Raw genomic sequence first — 16,934 nt, forward strand, 5'->3', positions numbered from 1 at the left:
AGAGGAGGCCAGCCCAGAAGTGCAGAGGTGTGTTGGGGTGCAGGGGGGCCATAGGGTAGGGGTGCTGGGGGGTGGGGCTGCCCGCATCTACCCTGCCTCAGGTTCCATGCTGCCCCTCCAACCCCTGTGCTGATGGGGGTGCGGCCTGAGAATCCAGCCTTCCAGGATTCCTGCTCAGCTGCCTGTCACTTCCAGCCAGCGCTGTCTGCGGGCCACAGGCCACCTCGGGACCCAGGCTGCTCCACCCAGGCTGTCACCCCCTCTTAAAAGGGATGAAAAGGAGGAGAAAAAAGGAAGCCCTTCTTACGGTCTCTTCCAGTGAGGGAAACCGAGGCCCAGAGGCTGCATGTGGGGGTGGGGGTCCTCCACACTGGCGAGTGATAGGCGGCAGGCCTCCTGTCACTCGGGCATGGGCTGGTGTCTTCAGGCTGGGAGTGGCAGCTCAGCACTTCTCTGGACCGCACAGTGGCTTGTGGCCTGAGCGAGAAGCGCCTCCCACCCTGCTGAGGCCAGACATGGAAAGGTGGGGGGCACAGGGAGGTTCGTGAGTGGCCTCCGTGGGGACCACCCCATCCATGCCCCATCACCCCCACCCGAAGGGGACCTGGCTGGGCCGGAGGAAGGCCCAACGGGGAAGGGAGAGGAGGAGTTTGGTGGTGGGGAGCCTCTGGCTTAGCACCCTGGCTCCCCTCCAAGACCCAGCTTGTGGCTCCCCGGCTGGGTGAGCTTAAGGGGGGGCGCCAGGATGGAGGGAAATTTGAGCTTCTGGGGTTGGCAGGATGCTGGTGGGCATGGGGAAGGGGCTCACACTGCACTCTCTAGAACTGTTTCCCAAAACCCTTCCCAAGCTATAAACACTGGAGGATGGGAAAGGAGAAGCTCCGAGAAGGCTTCCCTCCCCGGGGACCCACTGCCTGACTTACAGCAGGTCTAACGATCTCCTCAGCCCCCTGGGGACGCAAGCACTTAGGAGCCGACCTGTGCCAAGAGTGAACCCAGCCAGAGGGTCTGGAGGTCCGAGGGCCACCGAACCCGGCTCTGCCACTCACAGCCCTGCTCTGAGCCTCAGGTTCCTTGTTTCTAACTGCTCCTAGCCTGCTTCAAATATCAGATGAGATTGACCAAATGACAGGCAGAAAAGCACCCTTGCACCCTGGGGGAGTGAGTGACCCAGGAATAAGACATTGGGGCTGGATGGGCCTCCTGCCTCCCTGTGGTTTGAGGAAGAGTCTGGTGACCTGCGCTTTTCAAAAGGCCAGAACTCCGGGGATGGCGAGGGAGCAGTGCCCCACGCCCACCCCCCGTCCCTGGGCGTCCTTCTCTGGGTCCTGGCCGAGGTGGATGAGCAGCCCCACCCTGTGGACGCAGCTCAGGCCTGGCACCTGCTCACATTTCCTCTGGGTTTGTCCAGAGAGCCCTCTGGAGCTGGGCTATGGGCTCAGAAAGCTCACAGGGACCACAGGGACCACCACAGATGGTCTTGAGCACCCGTCCTTACTTTCCATGGCACCCAGCCTGCTCACGTGGCCTCGCCACTGTGCTCGGACATGCTGCTCTGTCCTGGGCAGATGGGCAGCTCCTGGAGATCAAGGCCTCTGCCACGCCCCTGTCTAGCCAGGGCAGCCAGCCTGGGGCTGGGCACGCAGCAGGTGCCGGTAAAAGGGGGCAGAGTAGAGAACCTAAAGGCTACTCAGCCTGGCTAGGCTGCCTTTAGTGGGGGTGGGGGCGCCTCCTCGTGGGGAGAACAAAGCAGTCACCTCTGCGGTCTGGGTCTCCCAGCCCAGCATCCACTGGGCTCCAGGCTGGGGGCTTGGGGGACCTTGCACCATACCTCTGCGGAGTGAGTGGGGAAGCCTCTTCCCCCCTGTCCCCCTTTTGACTGCTCACCCTTTCTTGCATGCTGCTCTGTCCCCAGAAACCTGACGATGCTGCCAGAAGCTTCCCCAAATAAGCCACATGTCTCCTGGCATCCTCTAAACTCTGGGGTGGCCACACCATCTCCCTTTCTGGAAAGATGGGCTCAGATGGCAACATCTCGAGAACAGGGCCCATGCTGAGTTAAGCTCTAGGATGCCTGCTGTAAAAACCCACACCTGTGTGCACACGTGGGCCCGCAGGCACCACATACACCCAGAGCTGCTTGCACACGCACACACCGATGCACGGGGCCCTCTCGCACACACGCATGCGCACCCATGTGCACACACACCTACACGCCAACCCTGCCCCCATAAACGTACCAGTGTGGCACACACATGGGCGTGACCCCCCCACCGTTGGTGGGCCACTCCCACACATGCCCTGGAGCTGTTCGGTTGGTCAGCTGCCGGGGGACGTGCCAGCGCAGCACGTGGAGATGGGGCCCCACCCCTGGGCCAGGCCTGACATCTGCCACAAATTCCATCCACGGCCCTCCAGGCTGGCGGCATGGACGCAGCATCCTCCGGTCAGAACGCCACTGGTTATAAATAAATGATGAGGGGAGCAAGAGGAAAGGGGCTGGGAGCAGCTCCCTCCACCGAGGGGACCGGGGAGGGGATTCTGAGGACCACCGTGACTCTCCGGACCGTGGACCCATTCCGAGCTCAGCTGCTCTGCGGCAGCGCCCCTCCAGCACGGCAATAAAGCAAACAACACTTCCAATAACTCAGCAGCAGGAGAGAGGATTTAGGAAGGAAAAACCCACCTGGCATCCCGGGAGAGGGGGCCAGAGGAGCCAGAGCAAGGGGGCGGGGAGAGCGGAAGGAAGCAGGGAGGGCCAGAGAGGGCCGGGGGAGGCAGGCTGGCCTTCAGCCTCCCTCACACCTCTCTGTGTCCTGACTGAAAGCGGTGCTTACAGATTCTTCTTCCTGAGCAGTGACATAGGGTGGCCGCCGAGCCCTGCCTGCCACGAAGAGCCTGAGGAGTCCTCTGGCCCTCCCCTCCCGACACAGGAACTGCCTCTGCAGACTCTGAGCATGGGGAGGAATTCAGGCAGCCCACCCATCGCGGGCCAGCTGTCTTCCCTAGAAAGCTCTTCTTCGGGCAGCCCCCGAGATCTGCCCCCCAGGGCCTGAGGGCCTCCCTTGTCCTCTGCAGGCTAGCCCTCAAACACCAGAGACACACCATCAGGCTGCCCGAAGCTTCCTCCTCTGGGTGAACAGCCCTCATCCCTAACGCCATCTCCCTGAGGATGACCCCTGAAATGTCCCCCTGGCTCATGGCAGCCACCTCCAAGGTGAACCCAATGTTCCAGGGAGGCTCCATCCGACCAACTTCTACCTCCCATCATCTGGGAATGTGCCTTTACTCATGCAATCCGCATAAAATCGGCTTTTCAGGGCTCCCACGATACCTAGGGTGACCACACCCTCCAGCATGCCTGGGACACCCCTGGTTTACGCCATGATTAAGAGAAGGGCCCCCAGCTCCGATGATAAGTTACTTGGTCACCATGATGCACTCAGCGTGTCCCCCCAGCAAAGTCATACGTTGAAGCCCCTCCCTCTGTGCACTGGTATTTGGAGGGGGGCTTTGGGAGATGATTACAGTTGGATGAGGCCATGGGGGGTGGGGCCCCTGTGATGGGATAAGCGCCCTAATCAGAGTCACAAGAGAGCTTGCTTCCTGCCTCAGCTTCCCGCCACGTGAGGGCACGATGTGAAAACTACTGTCCACGGTCCAGGAGAGAGCCCTCACCGGAACCCGACTGTGCCAGTCCCCTGGTCTTGGACTCCAGCCTCTGGAGCTGCAAGGACCACGTGTCTGTTGTTTCAGGCTCCCCAGTCCGTGGACTAAGACAGTCCTCCCAATCATACCAAACTCACCATCAATTAAAACCTCTAAGTCTTCCTTCTCTTACACCCATCCATTTAGTATTTTTGGACCCAAGAGCAAGATTTTACATTAATTCTCATTAAGTGTAGTTAAATTTCAACTATTCTTCTAGCCAGTAGACCAAGTAATCTATTGCTTAATCCTCTCAGCTCCAGATTGACTAGAATCTGACCATCATGCCTATGATATGCTCACGTAAATCACCGATAAATATCATCACTAGGATAGGGTTGAGAGCAGAGCCTTGTGGCATACCACTAAGGACATCTTGGGAGCCAGCATTCTTTGGAGATAGTCATTCAGACAACTCTGAAAGCACCTAACCATAACGTTATCCAGTCCTTGATTAGAAGAGAGGATGGTCAGGCTGGACCTAATTAAAGAGGTGATCTGTAGGCCCATCTGGAGGAGTAAAAGTCTCTCCTGGGAGAGGGAGCCCAAGGCAGAGGCCCTTTCATGGGATGTGCCTGGCTATTCAGAGAATGGGCAAGGTGGCCCATGAGATGGAGTCATGAGAATGAGGGGGAGCAGTAGGAGAGGCGGTCAGAGGAGTGATGGCGCCAGATCACATGAGGTCTTACATGGGAGGGTATTGTGAGGACTTTGCCTTTCTCCAAGAGAACAGGGAGCCATAGGAAGATTTGAGCAGAGGAGGGGCACAGTCCAATTTAGATTTTAAAAGCATCATCATCACCTCCAGCAGCACATTCCTTAAAAAGACGGGGAGGGCCAGGTGTCTAAGGAGGAACACCTCAAGATCCCCTCCACTCACCCTGGAGATTTCTTCAGAGCCAGTGCCCACGGAGAAGTGGGGATGACTTCTTGGCCTGATTAGCAGTCCTCTCCTACCCTTCCGACCTTGATCAGGATAACACGTGGTGTGGCTTCACTGATGCTGCGGCGGGGGGACCCTGGATCTGGCATCACTCAGACCTGGGCTCCAATTCCAGCTCTGCTGACTCACTGTGTGGCTTTGAGCAAGTTACTCAACCTCTCTGAGCCTCAGTTTCCTTTTTGGCAAAGTGAGGATAACAACATTTACCTTTCAGGATGGTGATAGGGCTTCAGAGTTGCCGAGGTGACGGGCCTGGTGCACAGGGGTGTTTGAGAAATGATCAGCATTACAGACCCAATCAGGGGAAATCGAGGAAGGGGAGGCAAGGGAGCATATGCACTGTGAAGCAGGAGAAGGAAAAACTCAGACTCTGCCAAGTTGTCGGGGAGGCGCTGGGGCCCAGCCGGCCTCAGGGACCCCCTCTCAGCATTCTGCAGTGGCCTCTTGCCTGGCCTGGGCGGGGCAGCTGCAGAATTTTGCAGCAGAGACTCCGCTCCTGCCCTCATTCCTGGGTCCCCCTGCTTCCCTCCCCCGCCAGCTCATCGGCAAGTGTCAGTGAGCTGGCAGGCTGGACTCCCAGCAAGGGAGCCGTGGAGATTTCCTGCTGGTTTTGGCAGAGATCACCCATGCTGCGGGCCTAGTCCCAGCAGAGGAATAGCAGAGTAAGTCCTGCGAGACGGAGCTGCAAGGCAAGGGACTCTGCAGAGGTGAGGCAGGCCTCCACTTTTGAGTGGTTTTCCCTTTGTTCCCACAGACTTGCTGGAGGTGGCTTCAGTGATGGCAGAAACCAAGGACCCCCCCGCCGCCCCGCCGCCCTGCGGGGAATGATTACTTGCTGGAGCCTCGGTCTGGTTGGTTCAGCGTATCCCAAGCACTGAGCACAGCGCCTGGCGCACAGTAGGTGCTCACGGCACGTGCGCTGACGGGTCCCTGTGCTGCACCAGGCCTGTCCCTTCACAGGAGGATGTGGGGCGGGGGCGGGGGCGGGGCCCTGCCCGTAGTCTGCCCACTGGGGTGGAGGCGGAGGGTGGCGTGGAGAAGTCCACTTAAGGAGTTGGCTTAATGATAAATATTTATTATATAATGTAAAACTTCCCAGAAGAACAATTTTTCAGTTGCTTAAAGCGAATGTCCGGTCGCTCCAGGCTCTAGTGTCGGTGTTAGCCTGCAGCAGTGGGAGGGAGGAGCTGGGGTGTGACGGCTCAGGAGAGAAGCCAGGTGCCGGCAAGACCCTGACCGGCTGGAGGGGCCCAGGGGTGGCCCTGCTGCTCGCGGGAGGGTGGAGGGACCCAGAGGCAGAGGGACGAGTGGCCGGGTCCTCTGTGCTGATCTCTCCTCTCTGGCCATCTCGCCAAGGCCAGCAGCGCCCTGAAGTATAACCACCACGTTGCCAGGGACTCTACTTTGCTGCGTGGTGAGCAGACACAGGCACTGATCTTAGCCATCAACAGGAACAGAATCCGCCCTCTTTTGGGACCTCCCCCCCAGAGACCACCTGCCCTTCCGTCAGCCTCCGCGAGGGCCAACCGGATCATAAGGCATCAGGTGTGGGCAGCCAGGCTGGCCTTCCCCCCATCGAGGACAGGTATCCAAGTGCCTGGACCTGCACAGGCCTCTCCCATCATGGCTCTGTCCTATGAGAATCATGTCAGGGCCTCACCATCTCCCTTCCCTCCCCTGGAGAGCTCTCCCTGTGCTCCCCCGGGCACGTGCCTTGGGCAGACCTGTCCACCCTGGAGGAGGTGGGGCGGCTGTGAAGTCTGAGAGAGAGAGATGTGTGTCTTGCTCTCTGCACCGTGACCTGCCTCCCGCTTCCCGAAACCGGATGATAAATTACTCTGCCCAAGCAGAACACGCCCGGACAAGCCTCCTTTCCAACTGTAATTAATACCCTGGGGAAAACACAGACTCGGGGTTTTTATACTTTCGCACAAACACGCGTGAGTACACAGACTCTGCTTTCTGTTACCCTCCAATCCCCTCTCAAATATTTAATGTCCTGCTTCTTTTGTGGGTAGCACAAAACCACCCAGCTGGATATATCCTGAAATCCAAGGGAGGCATCGGGGACCCTTTCCAGTTCCTGTGACACAGAACGTGGGAATTTGGAAGCTGACTTTCTGGGTTGTGGTGCTCGTGTGGCTGATGCGGTAGCTTTGGTCTTAGCAGAGTCAGAAAGGGCCATGGGCTTGGGTGAACTCTTTGTGGTCAACTCCCCCTACCCTTTTCTTTCCACCATGGCAGCCTAACTAATGCACTAGTCTAAACACATGTGAGCATACAGATCCGAGAGCTCCAAACATCAGATATTCCTAAAAAGGCTCTGCAATTAGTTAGGAGCTTTGTAGTCCCATGAAACTAGACAGCAATGACCCTGACAATGGAAATGCTTTCTCGAAGGAGAGGAGAACCCTCATGGGCCAGGAGGGGTAGAGTCCTCTGTGTCCCATGCTGGTCAGTTGGCTTCTTTGGTGTGGCAGGTGGAGGCATCTATGAGAAAGGCTCAGACACCGAAGCTCAAGAACACCATGCTTTCTTACCAGGAGCATCAACTTTGCTCAAGGGAAATTCTCGGCATGAAAAGAAACGCTGGATAGCCAGGGCTATGGTCTTGCCACAGCCACTTGCATTGGGAGGCTGGGCAGATCATTTGCCCATCCTAAGCCTCAGTTTTCCCATCTATAAAATGGGCCCTTCTGTGAGGGTCAACGTGTTGGATGTGCTGGTGGCTGTCTGAGGTTCTGGGACAGATAAAGGTTAAGAGTGTGTCTCTGTCCATGCCTAGATTGGCAGAGGAGGGTGTAGGAACGGGGATTGGGAAGAGCAAATGGCCTTGGCCTCGATGGGCCCTCCTCCCTGCTTGGTTTCTCCAAGGCCCCAAGCCTCTTGGGGCAAGGAGGACACTGTCTGCAGTATGCTGTGATGCGTTTATACAGCGAGGCGGGGTGGCGGGGGTGCTGCTGGGGGCTCCAGTTTTCTGACCTCCCCCCCACTGAGGTACTATTCTGCTCCATATTCATCAAAACATTCCTGAGAAGAGGTTCTGCACTTTGTAACCATCTTTCAAGAGCTAAGCTCCTGCTCCTGCAGATTCCTCCTCATTGAGGAGAAGGAGGCCAATCTCAAGACAAACAAAACAATGGCATTTGTCTCTGTACTCAGACTGTGTGTTCCCAGGCCTACCAGAGCTGCAAAGGGGAATGGGGACAAGAGCCAGGAACGCACTTGTGCATCCTCGGAGCTAAATGTGTGTGCGTGTGCGCACGTGCGTGCGCGTCTCCAGACAGGCCTCCTGGTCACTGTACATGACAGGATCCGTGTTTAAACAGCAAGAAGCTTCCATTTCCAGTCAAGATGGAGAAATAGGGACTGACTTTCTCTCCCACCTGACACAACAGCAAACAACTCAGGAATGGTTTCAAGACACGGGACAGCAGACAAGGAAGCACAGGGATCCCTGAGAGGTAGGAAACCATGGAGGGGAGCCCCCATGGCTCACGGTGTGCAGAGCTTTCAGGCCAAGATGCAGGGACCCCAAGTCGAGTCCGGTGAGCTCCCTGAGCTGAAGAGTCAGGGCTGAGAGTCCGGGGACACCAAGATGGCTAGGCTTGTACAACAGAGAGCTGGACAAGAGAGAGCTAGAGAGCTGGACGGAGGGAGACCCTGGAGAACCACCGAGGGTCCCAGGAGTGTTCAGCTGAGTCCTGATCACCATGCACTGGAGGAAAAGCCCTGACGCTCAGGAAAGGACCACATGAAAGGATTATGGGAAATGGTGCTCATGCACACGGGGCCAGGAAAAGTGCGTGTCCCCACCTGACTGACTGGAACCCTTCACGGTTCATGGAGCAACAGGTAGAGTGCTCAGAGGGCCTTGCCTTGGTAGTGGGATTATTTGACCCAGACTAACCATGGCTCAGGCCCATCTATCTAGCAAATCTTAGAAGTAAGATATGAGAGAAGGGGATCAAACTGTATCCAAGTAATTGAACTGTGTCCCAGAACAAAATTCAAGAATGTTTATAGGAATAAAAGTAACCAGCACCCGACGAGGTAGAATTTACAATGTCCAGCATCCAATCAAACATTACTAGGCATGCAAGAAATGAGGAGAAAAATCAATCCTTTGAAATTGACCCAGAACTGACCCACATGTTAGAATTAGCAGACAAGGACATTAACACAATTATAACTATACTCCACGTGTTCCAGAACTTAAGTAGAGACATGTAAGATATAAAAAAATGTGCAAATTGAACTTGTAGAAATATAAACTACAACGTCTGAGGTAAAAAAATATATATATTGGATGAAATTAATGGCAGATTAAACATTGCAGAAGAAAATATTAGAAGGAACCAGAAAACAGGACACATTTTGTACAGAGGAACAAAGAAGGGAATGACAGCAGGCTTGGAAACCATGGGAGCCAGAAAAGCCCTGAACCTTTGTAGCACTGAAAGAAAAAGCACCTGTCAACCCAGACCTCTGCATCCTGCAAAAATGTCTTCCAAAACAAAGTTGAAATAATGACTTTTTCAGACATACAAAAACTGCAAGAATTTATCACCAGTAGATTGGCACTATAAGAAATACTGAAGGGAGTCCTTTGGATAGAAAGGAAATGACACCAGATGGAAATATGGATCCACAAAAAGGAATAGAGACCATCAGAAATGGGAGCTATATGGATAACATAGGAGTTTTTTTTCTTATTATTTAAATCTCTTTAAAATACAACTATCTATCTAAGCAAACAAATAAAAATAACATTGTGTTGTGAGGTTTATAACATATGTATATAAGGCCAGGAGGGAGAAATGGAAGTATGATTATACTGCATGTGAAGTGGATTAACATCATTTGAAGGTAGACTGCAACCAGCTTAAAAACCCCATAAGCTCTAAAGCAACCATCAACATAAAAAAACAAAGAGCTGTAACTAATAAGTCAAGAATGGAAATAAAATGGAATACAATAATTTTAAAAACTAAATTCAAAAGAAGACCAAAAAAAAAAAGGAAAAAGCATATAAAGAAAAATAGGAAAAACAACAACAAAAAACCAGTGAGTGATAGACTTGCTTTAAGTTCGAAAATCAACCAATCTAATTCATCAAATTAACAAACTAAAAAACAAAAAGCATCTGATCATTTCAATAGACACAGGAAAAGATTTTAACAAAATTCAACATCCATTCTTAATAAAAGCCAATAAAAACTCTCAGCACACTGGCATTACATTAGGGATGAAAAGGAATCTATGAAAAACCTACAGCTAACATCGTAATTAATGGTCAAGGAATTAGTTTCCCTTTACTATCAGGAACAAAACAAGGACATCTACTCTCGTAACACTTCTATTTAACAGTGTACTGGAGGTTTTAGCCGGTGGAACAAGGCAACAAAAAGGAATAAAAGACATCCAGATTGGAGAGGAAAAAGGAAAACCGTCTTTGTTCACAAATAACATGATCATCTGTAGAAAATATGATGAAATCGACAAAAAAGCTACTAGAACTAGTAGGTAAGTTTGGTAAAGATGCAGGGTACAAGATCTATATACAAAAATTTTTAAAAATTTCTATACACTAGCAACAATCAGAAATTGAAGGAAAAATACCATTTAAAGTGGCATAAAAATAAAAATACTTAGGGTAAGTTTGACAAAAGATGTGCAAGACCCATATGCTGAAAAGTACACATTACTGATGAGAGAAATTAAAGAAGTCTTAAATAAATGGAGATGCATAACTTGTTTATAAGGCAGAAGACTCAGTATTATTAAGATATAAATGATCCCCCAAGTGATCTATAGATTCAGTGTAGTCCTGATCAAAATCCCAGTAGGCTTTTTTTCCCCCTACAATTCACATGCTGATCCCAAAATTCATATGGAAATTTAAGGGGCCTGGGCATCTGGGTGGCTCAGTCAGTTAAGCATCTGGCTTCAGCTCAGGTCATGATCCCAGGGTCCTGCGACTGAACCCCACACTGGGCTCCCTGCTCAGCGGGCAGCCTGCTTCTCCTTCTCCCTCTGCCCCTCTCCCTCCGCTCATGCTCTCTCTCCCACTCTGCTCTCTCTCTCAAATAGATAAATAAAATCTTTTAAAAAAAGGAAATTTGCGGGGCCTAGAATAGCCAATACAATTTTGAAAAACAAGAACAAAGCTGGAGGGTTAACATTACCTGATTTCAGGGCGCCTGGGTGGCTCAGTCATTAAGCATCTGCCTTCGGCTCAGGTCATAATCCCAGGGTCCTGGGATCGAGCCCCACATGGGGCTCCCTGCTCCGCGGGAGGCCTTCTTCTCCCTCTCCCACTCCCCCTGCTTGTGTTCCCTTTCTCGCTGTGTCTCTCTCTATCAAATAAATAAATAAAAATCTTAAAAAAAAATGACCTGATATCAAAACTTGTTATAAAGTTACGATAATCATGAGAGTGGGGTGGGATGTCAAGATAGACTATATATAGATCAATGGAACCGAAAGTGGGCCCACACATATATGACAACTGATTTTTGCAAAGGCAATTCAAAGGAGGATAGTCTTTTTAATAAATAAAATTGAAAACACACAGATTCAGTTCAGAAAAATGAACTTCAATCCATACCTTGTACCATACACAAGAAGGAACTCAAGATAAACCAGAGACTGAAATACAAAATCTAATACCCATAAAATGTCTAAAAAAAGTACAGGAGAAGAAAATCTTTGTGACCTTGGATCAGGCTAAAATTTCTTAGATACAACATCAGAAGTATGATCTATAAGGAACAAATGGATAAACTAGAATTTATCAAAATTTAAAACATTAGTTCTTTAAAAGACACTGTTACAAGAGTGGAAAGATAGATGAATTAGGAGGAAATGTCTGCAGAGCATGTACCTATAGGGAATTGTACTCAGTATATACAAAGCACTCCCCAAATGCTACAATAAGACAAATACCCAATAAAAAACAGGCAATGGTTTGAACAGACACTTCATCAAAGATGATGGACGTCAAACAACCCGTGAAAAGATGCTCAGCATCACTCATCATCAGGGAAATGCAAACTAGACCACAATGAGATACCACCCCACGCCCATCATAATGGCGAAAATCCCCACAGCCAACAACACCGAGTATTGGAGAGGATGTAGAACGGCAATCCCCACACGTGGCTGGCAGGCGTATGACGTGGTAGAACTACTTTGGAAAACAGTTTGACATTCACTTTATGGTCACCAGAAAATCCAGCCATTTCTACCCAAGACAGAAGGCATATGTCTCTACAAAGATTTGTGCAGCAATGCTCTCAGCAGCCTTATGTGTAATGACCAAAACCTGGAAACGACCTGGCATACTTCCAGGGATGAATGGAGGAATACCCTGTGGTGCCTTCAGAGGTATTTTACCACTCAGCAATAAAAAGGCACGAACGCACACCGTGACCTGGGTGAGTCTCAGAATACACATGCTTAGTGAGAGAAGCCCACCAACAAAGAAGAGTACATCTGGTATGATGTTAAATGTCTAGAACTCCAGGGAATACAAACCATTCTAGAGCGACAGGATGCAAATCAGCATTTGTCTGGAAGGGGGCCTGGAGGGCAGAGGAAGAGACGAAAGGCCCAAGGAAACTTCTGGGGGTGATGGATATGTCCAGTATCTGGACCGTAACAATGACATCATGGGCATAAACATGTGTCAAAACTTATCAAATTGCACACTCTATAATACTCATAGTTAATTGTATGTGCATACCTCAGTAAAGCCGTTCAAAAAACAAATGTGCAAGAATCTGAGCTCAAAAGCCAGACAAATCACATCATCCCTTAGAGGGTGGAGACCTTAACCTACAAACAGATTCACCCGAGGCCTCCTTTGGTCACTTCCCCGGAAAATTAGACTCTTTACAAAATGGCACATCAAGGAGGCTGCCTTGTAAGGGCAGACCGTTTTGATGAACGTGAGGCTGATGTGGTACCCTCTCTTCATCTCCTCCCACTTAGAACCGAATTGAACACTGACAGACCGAACGGCCACTCCCAGGGCACCCTGTCATGCACAGGACATGCTGCTTTGCTGTCCCCATCCCACCAGTGAGTGGAGCCAGAGCTGCCCCCTCCACGAACCCGTGTGGCCCCTCGGTGACCGACTTCATGGACAGAGCTCCCTAGACATTTGGGCAATGCCCACTTTTGAGGCATGGGTGTACTTGGGGCAAAAACAATACAAAAGAGGTCACCAAAAGAAATCTCCAGTGTTTGGCTCAGGAGGACATCAGACTCTGCCGCCTGACAGCTTCACATTGCGCTTCTGATCTGTGGACAACTCTTGGTTGTCCTTGTGCACAAGGCCTGAGAGCCGGGAGCCCGGGAGGGGAAGCCGGCTAGGGGCCCAGGGTTAAAAATACACGGCAAACCTGCATTTTCTCATTTGTTCACAACAAACATACATTACTTCTACGATAAAATTTTCCCCCAAAGTAAAATTTTGCAAAGGAATTTGCAGAGAGGATCGGTGGCAGGCGGGTGATGAAGGCTTGGCTGCGAGGAGCACATGGACCGAGGGCTGGGGTCAGGAGGGTCCAGTGTGCCCCCATGAGGGTGACCACTGGGAAACTGAGCCCATTCCGCAGCCCATCCCCGAGGAGACCAGGCCAGGTGGGGACACGCACCACACTGGGTTCTGAAGGCCTCACAGTCCAAGAGACATGCACCTGCGTGCCGAGTGGGGGGGTTCGGTGGGGAGGGACTGCTTCTCTGGCTGGTGGGAGTTGTTGAGCAATGTCGCCCATGAACACATTCCTGTCCTCTCCTTTCCCTCCTGGCTCCTCTGGCCCCCAGTCCTGCCTTACCCGCACAGCTGGGGCCGGCGCTTTGGGGGACAAGAGAGATGTCATCGACGACGAGGCGCTAAACAAGCCAAACCCTCCATCCTCTGCCCCCAAGCCACCCCCCCCACCCCCGCAGCGAGCAGGAAGCCCCAGAAACCCCCAGCATTCATTGTCAGCAGCTCCCAATATGTTCAACATGCTCACATCTGTCAAAAACTATTCAGGAAAAAAAAAAAGAGAAAGTCTTTATACCTTTTATTCAGCCAATTTTTCCCGAGGCACTGTGGGCTCTCTAAGAAAAGAAGAGAGAGGAGAGAGAATTACAATCAGTGTCGCCACCGCGCATATCTCGTTGCTGGCTGCTATTTGCTTGCTGACCAGTCAGGTCTGGAGGAGGAGGGAGCGTTGCTTCCCCGGGAGCCGCGGAGACTGGCCGGAGAAGCCCGTCCACGTCTGCACCTGGAGCGTGGCCGGGAGCCCACGTTCCGTTTAACAAAGACAAAGGAAAACAGATTTTCCTAACGCATCGTCTCTGTCATTGGGATATTCTGTTTTCTCTCTCTCTTCTGTTGGCCCCAAACTCGGAGTGACCCCTTTCTTCTTCTTCTTCCCCACCGCACCTGGTTCTGAGGTTACTCACACATGGAGACCTTGCAGACTATGAATGGTGGCATTTAATCCCAACCTGGGCCCTGCCCCGTCAGTCAGCACGGATTTGTTCCCGCCTCCCAGGGGTCACTCTGTGTGGGGTCATGGCATGTAGATCGATTTTAATATTAGTCAAAGCTTAACATGAAGAAAAAAGGACGGGCTACTGTTGCTTAAAGAGAAGTAAGAGAATTCTAATCCGAAACACACATGATTTCCTGCCCTTTCCTCCGAGGGCCCTTCAGAGACTAGAAATGAGGGGTATGTGCGTGTGGGCATGTGTGCATCATGTGCTTTTTTCTGGACTTAAATTTTCCTTATTTATGTTAATAACATTTCAGAACTTTTTTTTTTAAGATTTTTATTTTTAAGTAATCTCTACGCCGAACGTGGGGCTCGAACTCACAACCCCGAGATCAAGAGTCAGTCACATGCTCCACCAACTGAGCCAGCTGGGCGCCCCTAATGTTTCATAATTTTATGTGCACATATTGTGCACGTCTTTTTTAATTGTGGCAAAATAGTTATAAAATTTACCATTTGAACCATTGTCAAGTGTACAATTCAGTGGCATTAAGTCCAGTCACGTTGCTGTGCAACCACCGTCTGGTTCTAGAACTTTCCATCACCCCAAAAGAAAACTGCACACTCATTAATTAGCCCCTCCCTCTTCCCCTCTCCCCACTGTGTGCATGTGTTTTAAACTTATCATAAACAGGATAAAAGCAAGCGAAAAGCCTCTGGAATCCAAAGGCAATCAGAGTGGGCCTCCTTCGTGAGATGGAGAAACAATGCGGTCATTACTGCCATCAACATGGCCACAAAGAGCAGGTCGACCCTGTCATGTGCTTTGCACATTCTATGCACCAGGCCCTTGACAACTATTGCCTCATTAGGCCCTTGTAACCCTAAGGAGCGTGCGCCAACTTCTGTCCCCCTTTTTCAGATGAGAATACGCACGGATCTGGCTAAGCAGCGGCACCCCCAGTCGCAGGGACAGCTGGCTCCCTGGCAGGTCCCCGTCACCCCCTAGTGGACAGCACCCTTCTCCGCAGCAAAGGAGCATTGAACTGCGTAGAGCCTGCCCTGAACGCTGTTGGAGTTTGTGCGAATCACAGTGACTGCATTTCCCAATCTCCCCTCCCTGGCCTCCCTGCACCCCCCTGCACCCCCTTCACCCCCCGGGCTGCAGCAGAGCGGGCTGTGGGCCGTGGCGCGCGGCGATCTTTTACGACGCGGTGGGGAGGCCCTCATTGAGGTGGCCCGCCGCAGCCTGTTTGTTGATCGGCAGTTTCCCTCTCCGGCAAAAGGGCCAGAACGACTTCTGGCACGTTTCCACGGGCGGCTCACAGAGCGGCTGTGAGGAGGGGCAGATGGGAGGGGAAGGCCCCGCCAGATGAAGAAGGCACCGTCACACAATGAGATGGACTGAATCAATCAACTCGCATCAACCGCCGCTTTCAGTTGATTTGGGGGTTTTCTCATTGTTGACTTTTTTCTTGGTTTCTTAAAGTGAGTTTTCCTCCCAATTCAATTCAATTTAGTTCCATTTAATTCAATCCATCCAGCCCTGGTGAGCAAACAGCCCAGAGTGCACAGCTCAGGAGCTGGGTGAGACGAGTCTGCTCCTCGGCCCTTCGGGAGGCTCTATCGAGGCCAGTCTGGGGGTTTGGGGTAGAGCGCTGCCCTGGCCCTGCCCTGCGTCCCTCCCTCCCACTCCCACATCCCCCTCCGTATCCTCTGTTCTCCAGGCTCTGTGCCCAACCTGCAAATCTCCTGCACGTGCTGGGGACGCTCTGGAATCCCCAGCCAGGCAACAGCGCAGGTCAGAGCTGGTAAGGCATCCCCATCCCTGCCCGCCTGCCCTGATCTCCAGCCACCCCTAACAGCCTTGGAGCTCCCCAAAATGTCCCCCATTGTCACCAGCGTCCTCATTTGGTCAGAGCAAAAATATCTGGTATCAATACCAGTGTTACACCTGCTTGGTCCCTCTCCGGAGACTCAGAGGCTGGGACCTGTGTTCATCTCCAAAGAGCCTCTGTGTTTCCAAAAATCCAGAACCAGAGGGATATCTGGAGGGCCTGCTGAACCTAATGCCTCCACAATTTGTGGCCCACGAGGGTCCAGCCTGTTTTCCCAGCGCTTCAGGCCAGGAGATTCCCTGGCCCCTCCTTGTCCTCTGTTGGGGTACAGAATCCCCGGGGTAAAGGAGTTCTCCCACACACCTCATTCTGTGGAAGGGAAGCAGCTCCCGTTTGGACCCTCTCCTGCTGTGGCCCAGCCACACTCCAGGTGTGAGCCAGACAAGGACAGGCTGACCCAGATGGGGCCTGCCTTGCATTTCTGGTATGAACACTGGCGTCCCACCGTCTTCTACTCCATCATGTCGCCGACCCTGCCCCACCACCTGCGCTCGGGGCGAGGGATGGAGAGGGAGCGAGGCGCCTGGGGCCCTGCTGATGATACCCCAGGGTAGGCTCGTGGGTTGGGAAATACGGAGCCAATTCTCAGCCTCACTGTTAGCAAACACTGCTCTCCGCTGCTCAGCAGGATAATCAATTATGGTGATTTTTGCCTGGCTGATCAGGTTTCTAGAGGGACACAGCTCATTAGGCCAGGGGTGCTGACTTCCGCAAGTGCGCTTGTGGAAAGAGCCTTCGCGAAGTCCAAACAGAGCAAGGCGCAACGACTGAGCGCAGAGGATCTTCACCCAGCCCACCCCCATCGCAACAGCCTCCATGCAAAGTCTGTGGAGCCAGGAGAGGGCGGTGACTCAGCTTGGGGTCCCCGGTGGGCGCGGACTCATGCAGAGG

The 16,934-nt window shown here is 52.1% G+C and overlaps 1 long non-coding RNA gene across 1 annotated transcript in view; it reads right to left on the minus strand.

Annotated features, from left to right (window-relative positions):
- The window catches only part of LOC135363033 (uncharacterized), a 33,810-nt gene extending 19,678 nt beyond the window's left edge, over positions 1 to 14,132 (minus strand). Inside the window, exons 1-2 of the long non-coding RNA XR_010408710.1 lie at positions 14,110 to 14,132; positions 13,726 to 13,765 (exon numbers count right to left, since the gene is read on the minus strand). This is a non-coding gene — a long non-coding RNA (uncharacterized LOC135363033). The remainder of the gene's footprint in view (positions 1 to 13,725; positions 13,766 to 14,109) is intronic.
- Positions 14,133 to 16,934: the final 2,802 nt, after the last annotated feature.

The sequence above is a fragment of the Mirounga angustirostris genome, unplaced genomic scaffold (assembly GCF_029215605.1).
Source record: "Mirounga angustirostris isolate CCGP_5_RB_7025 unplaced genomic scaffold, mMirAng1.0.hap1 SCAF_17, whole genome shotgun sequence".
In the NCBI taxonomy this organism is placed as follows: Eukaryota; Metazoa; Chordata; class Mammalia; order Carnivora; family Phocidae; genus Mirounga; species Mirounga angustirostris.